Below are 10,108 nucleotides of genomic sequence, written 5' to 3' on the forward strand. Positions count from 1 at the left end.
CCAGTAAACATTTAATAAAGAGGGCCAGAGCCAGAACGCAGATATTTAGACATTGTGAGTGTAGAGTAGCAACTACTCAACTCCGCCTTCGCGGGTGCATAGACCAAACGTAAACAAATGAGTGCCATTGGGCGGCAATAAAACTTTATTGACTAAAGCAGGCTAAGGACCAGATTTGGTCCAAAGGCCAAGTTTGCCAGTACTTGACTTGGAGAATCCCGCTATTCAGGCATCCAACACTGACTGAGCGTCGACTGTGGACCAGGCCTCGGGAGGCACACTGGGGATGCAGGCTAAGCGACCTGCTGACCCAGCGTTTAAGAAGTTTGCAGCCTTGGGCGTGGTTCCATAGTGTAGCGGTGAGCACGTCTGCTTCACACTCAGAAGGTCCTGGGTTCGCACCCCAGTGGAGCCACGGTCCATGGTCTACATCCACGCCACCCTGAACAAGCCCCATGTCTGATCTCGGAAGCTAAGCAGGGTCGGGCCTGGTTAGTACTTGGATGGGAGACCACCTAGGAAGACCAAGTGCTGTAGGCGTAAATAATAAAAAAATTAAAAATAATAAAAAAAAGTTTGCAGCCTCACGAGGGTAGCGACGTGCAAACAGCAGATCCAGGACAGGGGTGCTGGGGAAACCCAGACGCAGTGATTGATTCTCCACCTGGGCACAGACGTAGGGGGCGTTTGAATGGAGGTCGCACTACAAAGGCTCCCTAAGCCATTGATCTGTCCCTGGAGACGTGGCTCTCTGCAGAGGCGGCCTCCACACCCCACCGTGCTTGAGGAAGCCCATCTGTCTCCTGCCATGGGGGCTTCCCACCACAGCCATGCCCAGAGGTCACCTGTCCTTGTTCTGGGTCTCCTATGCTCGTAGACAAAAGAGGCCGCCATTCCAGAATGCTCCATCAATGACTTAAACCACGTGCTTCGACCCCCTCGCCCTGCCGCAGGCCTCACAAAGTGAAGGACAGGGATTCCGCTACCCAGAGGGCCTTGCTCCCTCCTACGCCGACAAAGCGCCCAAGTCTTAACTCCCACAGAGGCTCCCTTCGAGCTCTCCCATTCCGCATTCACGCCGTGTGCTTTTTAGTTTTGTTCTGTTTTAATTTGTGGACTCCATCGGAGCCCTTCCGAGCCGACCCTCCAGCGGCAGAGCCGCAAGGGGACCACATCTTCATTCTCACTCTGAGGTGGCAGCTCCCCGGCTGACGGGTGAGTGACAGTGAGTGCAAAGCCGTGGTCTCTCTGTTTCCAGACACTGGGGCAGTAGTGCTGGCCGTAGAAGGTTGAAGAAGAGCTGGAAACCAACCGCCCACACGCCGGCTCGCGGCCCAGCTGGTCAGCGCGCTCTCTGACCAGTGACCGGTGCCATCTACGTGAGGCTCCGAGCTCTACGACTCCAGCCATGGCAAATCGTCCGGGGACGCACCCCGGGAAAATCAGAATGTTGATTTTAGCAGCAAAACCGTTAGAGAAGAATGGCCATTAACGGCTTCAACGGGTTTAAGAACAGCAGCAGTGACATCGATGACGCTCGACGGCAGCCTTCTTGGGGTTGTCTCGGACAAGCCCCAACTTTATGAATCGAGGGAAACACTGGACATCCCCGTGAGCTGAGTGGAAATGCCTTCGACCCGGCTTCTCTGACGCCTGAGTCTGCCCCGTGGACCCCACGGACCTTCTGTTTGTAAAGAAGGGCAGAAACGCGGGGGACATTGCGTTGGCCGCTGGGGCGCAGGGCAGAGCGCCGAGCTGAGCCCGTTGCTTCCTTCTGCCATGACCACAATGCCATTGAAACGACTCGTTTACTGTGACCATTGTCACAATGCGCAAGTCGCCGCCGGGGCCAGGGCGGCTACGCCTGTGGCGTGACCGGCCTCTGAAACGGTGGACACGGAAGGCGCGTCCGCTCGCCACCGCTCTCCCGGGCTGGCCCTGTCCCCGCAGCAGGAGTGCGGGTCCGAAGGTCCAGTGCTTTCCCAGAGACCCGCAAGGGCGGGGCCGGGGCTCCAAACACCCGGATCTCAGACCTGGGAAGTCGGCGTAAGAGGTGTGTCGTCTCCTGTGGCTGCTGTGATCCATGACCACAAACTGGGGGGCTTAAAGCAGCACAAGTCGATTCCTTTACTGTGCCGGGGTCGGAGTCTGGAAGGGATCTCACGAGACTAAGACCACGCTTTCTGCGGGGCGCGCTCCTTCCTGGCACCCCGGGGCGGGGTTGGGGGGACCCGTTGGCTCGCGCTCCCCGCGGCTCGTGTCTGGCCCGCGTCCCGTGGTTGTCAGCCCCGCTCTCGGCCTCTGCTCCCGCCTGCTCTGAGAGCCACGTCCCTCCCGCTCGCGCCCGCTTCACGAGCAGCCGTCCCGCCCCCGGGTCCATGGTCGGCTGCTTCCTCCCCCACGGAGGCCCCTCCTCAGCCGTGAACGTGCTGTGATGTCGCTTTTCTTTTGGAGATCTCCTCGACCTCTTCGCCTCCCATTCCTTGAACCTATTCCGTTTAGGCTTTTGTCCCCAAACATCGCCCCCGAAACGCCGTCCTCAGGAATGACAGGGACCGCCAAGCCTGGCGGGCAGTTGTCTCATCGCCTTGACCTCTCGGTGCATTTGACGTGGCGATCGTCCCTTCCCCTTTGAACGTGTCCTGCCCTCGGCTCCCGTGACGTCAAGCCGCCCTCATTTCTTCCCGCTTCCCCGACTGCATCTTCGCGGCCTCCTCCGCCGGGCCCTGCTCTTCCTCCTCTGGCCGGCGTCCCAGCGATGCAGGCCCCAGGCTCGGCCCGCACGCGGCCTGTCTCCCTGCACGCTCCGTCCTGCTGAGCACGCACGGTCTTGCTGCTCTAAACGCCTCCTGCGTGCTGACGACCCCCTAATGTATATCCCAGCTCAGACTCCCTCCCCGACTCTCGACTCTCGTGTCGTCCAACTGCCTGGTCACCATCTCCACTTGGATGTAAAACAGACATCTCAGACCAGCATGTCCAAGGACGAGCCTGCACCCCCGAAGCCTTCCCACGCCAGCAAATCCATCCTTCCGGTCGCTCCAGCCCAAATCCTAGCTGCCGTCTTCGCCTCCGCTCATCCTCTGCCCCGACATCCAACTCGGCAGCAAAGCCTATTGCCGTATTTTCAAAACACATCCAGAAGCGCTTTGCACTTTGCGCAGCCTCCGCCGCACACACCCCAGCCTAAGCCGCCATCACCCTTCACCCCGGATACCGCGCAGACGATCGTGACTCTCCCTCGGGCGCCCCCCACGGTCTGGTTTTGACACTAGAGCCAAAGAGCGTTCCCTACCTTTTAAAACACAGAAAATCAGATCTCATTTACCCGCCTCGCCCCCACACGAAACCTTCCCAGGACTTTCTATCCCACACAAAAATACGCAAACCAGCAGACGAGCGAGAAAGACCCGCACTCTTCGCGATGGTCACACGCGCTCTGTGACTCGGCCTCTCCGTGGCCTCCTTTCCAGGGGCTTCCGCCCTGGCTCACTGCTGTCCAGACCCTGTATCCCTCAGACAAAAGCCTCCTCCACGCCTTACCACTTACTGGTCCCGCCTCGGAGACCACGGTGCCCCCGATCGTCCCAAGGTCCATGCCCCAACTTCGTTCGTGTCTCTGCTGAAATGGAACCTCCTAGAGAAGCTTCCCTTACTCAGCACAGTCCTCGCTCTCTCTGTCCCCGCCCCCCTCCGCCTTGCAGCTCATGCAGTCCTGCCAGCCTGTTCATCTTCTGTCTCCCTGGGCCCAGGAAGCACCATGAGGACCAGGGTCTGATGAGTCCCACTGCTTGGTGTAGCTTCACAGCCAGCACGAGTGCCCGGCATCGGGGAGGGGCTGGGTCGGCTCCCGGGACGTCTGTGAAGTGGGAGGGTGGTCTCGCCGCTCTGCTGCTCACGCCGTCATGGTGGCCTCTCCCTGGATTCTGATCGCTGATGCCCAACGGCCACCCCAAGTGGGCTGTAAGGTCCCCAAAGGCAGGGAGCACATCTGTCTTCTAGACCCCCAGAGCCTAGGCAGTCCGTGCCTATCGGATGTTTGACTAGATGGACGGGCAGATGGATTTATTAGATTAGCAGAGTAAGAATTATGTCTAGGGCCGGGCCCGGGGCCCATGGTTTGACAGGTAAAGTGATTTGCTTTTAGGAATTAGTTCATCGGTCGTCTCAATAAGCCACGTGAATGTCATCGGACTGGTCACTCAGCCAAGAACAAGCGAAATGAGTTTTTGAAACTATCTGTGCCTTGAAACTGTCCATCGCCCCCTAGGCTGCAATTTCGCTTTTCAAAGCCTCTTCTTTGGGCCCAGTTCCATCTCCCCAACCTGTGTTTAAACAAGGAACGTTCTCCAAACGCCACCCTCACCTTCACAGCGGAAAATACAAAGGGCCCGAATCAAGCCCATTCCCCCTCGAAGCTAATGCCAACATTTCGAGAAGTAAAGACAAATATATCCGTTTTCTTCTGGGCTCACGACCTGATTTCCATCAGATCTCAACGGGTCCTTTAAAAAGACCCTGACCCAGCATTCATTTGTTTGGATAATTTAAACCCCATTGTTATTATTATTATTTTTTTTTTATGTCTCAATAGATTTCTTGATAATTTGGGGCTGCCTGATAAAATTTTAGCAAACTTGCTTTTCTTCGGCCTAAAAGAACAAAAAATAATGAACTAAAACCAGATACATTATTTGAAGAAAGGGAAGGGAGAAAAGGAAGAAAGCACGTAAAAAAAAAATTGATATTTTAAGGTACGGTTGAGAAAACCAGCATCCGACCCATTTGTATGAGAATTATAGTATTTTCCATTTACAGGAGTGAGACAAGTTAATTGCATAGTTACCATGAAATAAACTATGTGGCAATTACACAGAAACTCCTTCAGAAAACGCAGTAATTACACCAAACTACAGCGTTCTAAAATAAACCGAGAGAGCCAAGTCCAAGTACGATGGAAAGTCGTTCACCTGCACCCCGTACAATGGAAAGTCGTTAACCTGCACCCCACCATTTCGATGTGAATGCGGCGCCATCAAAGCTTTCTGGTGCCAATTTTTGAAGATAATGATTGTTAAATATAGATATATTTCTAGAAACGGTCCCCGGCACGATATTTCCTTTAAAAAAAAAAAAGAAAAATTGGGAGAAAGAGCACAGTTAACTACTGCCAGGCAGCGAGAAGTTTGACGGTGATTTCCTGCCTGAAAGAGGTACCGACGTTCAAAGAAAAGTATCAGGAGGCTCCGCTCTGGAAGGGAGTTCTGTGTTTTGGCTCGCACTTACAGACCGCGTGTCGGATTTGAAAAGGAGCCGCGTCAGAGCAGAAAGTCGAGAAGCGAAGGGTACAGTATATTTTGTATAGAACAAGCAATTTTCTTGGGAATTAAAAGGACAGTTACGCAGCCAATCCCCCAAAAGACTCAAAACAATCACCTTTTGTCACTCGGTTTTACACAACCCAAATTATTCAGCTAGGGAGAGAAAAAAAGGAGAGAAATACATGGATGGTGGTGATTGCAAAGCCCTAGGAAACGTGGCAGAGTAAAAAGGTGATGGAAATGGGCTCCTGAGAGCCTGGTTCTTAGCAGCTTGCTCGCCCTCGGGGCCCACTTACTTAAAAGGGCAGCTGAGCTCTCCAGGCCCAGCTTACCTAAGACTCGGGGATTAGGGTTCCAGAAGAAGCAAACACCCGCCGAGTCTCTCCGGGCAGCAGCTAGCCTCCCGCCACCCTCCCACCCTGCCAGACAGGGTGGACAAGCTGGCCTACAGTGGGTGCTCGGCTCCGCTCTGCACCCCCATCATCAGCGACACCAGTTGGCTGCAGCCCAGGGTCGAGACTACATCAAGGCTGGCTTCTGAGTTAGCTGCCAAAGCCCTCGTGAATTTGATTTTGTAGACATCGTTCTGCTAAGTTGATGCCAGGCTAGATGACGGACGTGAGCGTAAGAAATGAGATTAGAAATGAGCAAAACCAGACTAAAGGAGGAGAAAAGGGAAATTTATACCTGGACATAATTTAAACCTGATTTGTTTTCAGCTCTGGCATGGCCAGGGCAGTTCCAAAGCCTTGGAGAGACTCATTTAGTCCCAAAATGGTTCTGTTAAACCCTAGCCCGAGCTGCCTCTGACTCTCGTGTGTGTGTGTGTGTGTGTGTGTGCGTGCACACGCGCTCACGCACGCACGTGCGCACACACTCACACACACAGCAGTTGTTTTCAGGGCTGTGGGCGTCTCCACAGGGCGGGGAGAATCCGGAAGCAGAGGGGCATCTATTTGCTTCCTCTTTGTGTTTCAATAAGTGTTTGTTAACTGAATAAATGCATGCTCGGATCTGAGCAGAGATCCCTTACATATCACCACAGGATGTCACTGCCCGCGGCCAAAACGATTCTGCACAGCCCGGGAAGGAAAGAAGGCCACGAAGTGGTCTTTTTTTTTTTTTTTTTTTTTTTTATGATAATCAAAAGAGAGCAAAGTTGTTAGAATCAGCTTCAATTTAGAAAGAAGGAGCATTTTCAAGTTATTGTCTCCACTTAAAGTGACCGGAGGTGACCGGAGGTCAGGATTCCGGGAGCCTCTTTTAAAACTCTCTTCGCCACGGCTTGAGGCTTGGTCGATATTGATATTGTGCCGCTGTTTCAAATGTGATGTGTCTAAAGGCCATTTCGCCATAATTTTTGAAGAGCCCATGTCCTTGGAGAGACAGGCATTTCTGTGTGTGTCTATGACAGACAAAAACCAATTTGACTTTCTCGTTATTGTTCTGGATTGCTTGCTAGTTAAAATTATTAACACAAAACTTCTCTAAACTTACCGCCGGGGAAGTATTTCATGTTGGCCAAGACTGTGTCTTTGTGTTCCCCCAAATTTGCGTGCTGAAACCCTAATCCTCAGCACCATAGTATTTGGAGGCGGCACTTTGGGAGGTGATGAGGTCGTGGGGGTTCATGCCCTTTAGAAGAGATGACAGAGCTAGCTTACTCTCTCCATGAGAGGAAGAAGCTGGGTGTCTGTGAGCCGGGAGGAGGCTCCCCACACCCCGAGAACCCAACCAGGACGGCAGCCTGATCGCAGGCTCCCAGCCTCCGGAGCAGGGGACGACAGGTTCAGTTGTTTATCAGCCACCCAGTCAGAGCAGCACAAGGTGGCTGATACGGCCACCATCTTGCCTGTGGCTGTCAGTCAGCCGATGTACCACCCACTCTGGGGACACACGCGCTAAACCTTAGCACCGATGCAGCACCAAGGTTTTGCCCCTAGGAAAAGCACAGAGAAGAAGTCAAGACCTGGAGTCCTCTGCTGGGGCTGCGCCCGCTTTGGCCTTTCCCCTGGGGCCACTTCCACACAGGCCAGATCGAAGCCAGGACAACAGGAGGTGGCTGGTGGAAAGAGACTCGGACCAGATAATCACGTGTCCGAGCAGAGTCTCCCCCGGCCCGAAACGCAGTCCTCCCACGGGGCCTGGGAACCACCAACAGAGACTCCTCTAAAAGCATCGACATCTTCAATGGATTTTGAATAAGGAATCTTGATGCACTATTCAGTACCCAAGGGCCTCTGCAGTCTATTCTTTAAGCCTCCAACATACCCCTGCGGGGGGGGGTCCCCTCGCCCGTCCCCCCATCTTGAAGGGTCAGGACAGCCCGGGGGGTGAGACCGTGAGCCTGGAGGCCAGCGCCTGGACTGCGCTCACTCCCGGGCGGCCCCGCCACGCCACCTGCTTGCCCTGCGCCTCCGTTTCCTCGCCTGGAACATGCGCGTGGTGCCAGAACCCCCCTCTCGGGCTTAGCGCACGGCGGAAGGAGAATGGCTCTCAATTTTCCAAATTATGGCTGACGAATGTGTCTCAGCCAGGTGGCCGCAGCACGAGCGGGCGTGTGACCAGGCCAAGCATGGCATCCCAACCTTCTGAATCCTATGATCAGTCCCCATCAGGGACCAGGGCAGATCAGGTCACTGCTCAGAAGGGACTTTTCTACTTCTTCTCTTGAAAGAATAAGAACATTTATGTGATAACTCATTTCTACAAAGAGAATCACCTTTTGGAGAGCAAAGCCCTGGACATTATACACACAACGTGAACACACATATACATGTAAACACACATAAAACACACGCATGCGTACAGACACAGACATAGATACCCAGATACATGTACACATGTACGCATACATCTGTGCATGCTTACATGTTTATAATTACTAAAATAAAAGTATTGTCAAGTGTAGAAGATTAGGAAAGTATAGAAAAGTTTTAAAATAATTAAGAATCACTCATAATCGCACAATCTCAACACCAGGCGTGGTTGCAGCGGGCATGCTGGGACCTGGTTTATAATCTGGGATTTTTTTGCCCGAACGCACTTCCATTTTGGGGTAGATGCACTATAGAAAGCACGATGCGCTTCTCTTCAGCCCCGGGGCATCCTTGACAAGCCACATCGAAGAGCGATTAAGTTTCAGGAGACAAAATTTGGAAGGAAGGTGCAATCTTCTGGTGCTGTTTTCTTCTCTGAGGGGTTTTGCAGTCTGGATCACAAAACCCATCAACCACAAAGCCCCTCCCCACAGCCCGCGAGCCGGTGTCACTCTGCCTGGTGGAGGTTCACACCTCAGAAGTGAGCAGGAGGTGTCCCCTCCCGGGACTGCGCACTCGTGGGGGGGAGGGGTGCGCTCACATGAAGTGAAACAAGCCAGTCCCAGAAGGACAAACACAATTCCCCTTATGCCCAGTGACTGAAGTTGTCACCCTTGTAGAAGTGGACAAGACAGCGGTGGCTTCAGGGCTGGCAGAGGAAAGGACGGAGACTTGCTGGTCACGCGTGTAAAGTTGCGGTCGTGCAGGACGGGTGGGCCCGATGTCCGCACGCACGGACGCTGTCATTACAGCGACGATGCTGCACCGAACCCCGAATTCGGTAAGAGGGCGGATCGCATGGTGTGTGTATGTGTGTGTTTAACCACATTAAAAGGAATAAACAAATAACAACGCACAAGGGCCACCGTGGGATCAGCAGCTGCTCTGGAACGCCAGATGGGCAGCGGGGTGTCCTGCCAGTGCCCTGTCTGTGGACAGTGGAGGTGAAGCGGCCACCGGGGCGCGTCAGCCTCCGTGGCAGGAAGCCCACCGCCTGCATGTCTGGTAGCTGCTCTTCCAGAAGCGACCCCTCCCTCCACCCTGCCCGCCCAGGTCTCTCTGCTCCGGGTCCTGACTTCCCGTTGCTTGGTAACTGGAGCACGTAATTATTCTGCCGGGAGGTCAGAGAAATGTCAGCACCCCCATTACAGGGCCCCGGACGGGTGGGATGGAAGGCGACAATTTGCATAAAGGACTTCATTTTCCAGCCAGAGACAGGAAAGGGAGAGAAATGCAGAGTTCAGTGCATCTTTGCTAACACTGAAGTATGTCGATTCTTAAAGTGTGGTTCAGAAAAGGATGAATCAGAGTAACTCAGAATAGGTTTTTGGAGTCTGCTGGGTTTGGGGTTTTTTGTTGGTGGTGGTTCGTTTTGTGTGTTTGTCTCTAACTCTTGAAATTGTTCATAGGTCGAGGAGAAAAAACACTTATTCGTCTGTTAGATGATGAGCTGTTTTCTGGTAAAGGTTTGTTAAGGATCGTGGGGTTTTTTTTTTGGCTTGGGTTTTTTTTTTTTTTTTTTTTTGTCTCCCTGTGTTTAAGTTGAGTTTCCTTCTCAACTAATTCTAGGTTATCAGGTTTAAAAATAATCGAGTCGTCCCTGGTACTTTCTTCGTTGACAACATCCGTCCCTTCTTATCTGACCATCTGTGGCTATAATTGCCAAGGGCTTATTTTCTAATGAATTCTTCTGTGGACTCTGGGTCATTCGCTGCACGTGTTCTGCCGCCCGTGGACAGTGGGACACGGCTGTCCGGTCTCACCCCTCCCTGCACGTGGCCGGGCCTCCTGCCGTCCACGGCGGGACCCGCTTGGGGAGTGTGGAGACCGGAAGCCCTGGTTTCCTCGTCTCTTCATAGTGTGGTGACAGCCGTGCGTGTCGCAGAGAAACTCAGCGGTGGCGAGTCGAAGACATGCTCCACGTCGTTCCAGGCACACGGGATGACCCGTTGCCTTGGGTTCCCTAAA

At 53.4% G+C, this 10,108-nt stretch overlaps 1 non-coding gene across 1 annotated transcript; it reads left to right on the forward strand.

Moving 5' to 3' along the window:
- The first annotated feature begins 342 nt into the window (after positions 1-342).
- On the forward strand, positions 343-415 carry TRNAV-CAC (transfer RNA valine (anticodon CAC)). The gene has a single exon. It is a non-coding gene; the product is annotated as a tRNA-Val (tRNA).
- Positions 416-10,108: the final 9,693 nt, after the last annotated feature.

Source organism: Pteropus medius, unplaced genomic scaffold (genome assembly GCF_902729225.1).
Source record: "Pteropus medius unplaced genomic scaffold, Ma_sr-lr_union100, whole genome shotgun sequence".
NCBI classification, from domain to species: domain Eukaryota; kingdom Metazoa; phylum Chordata; class Mammalia; order Chiroptera; family Pteropodidae; genus Pteropus; species Pteropus medius.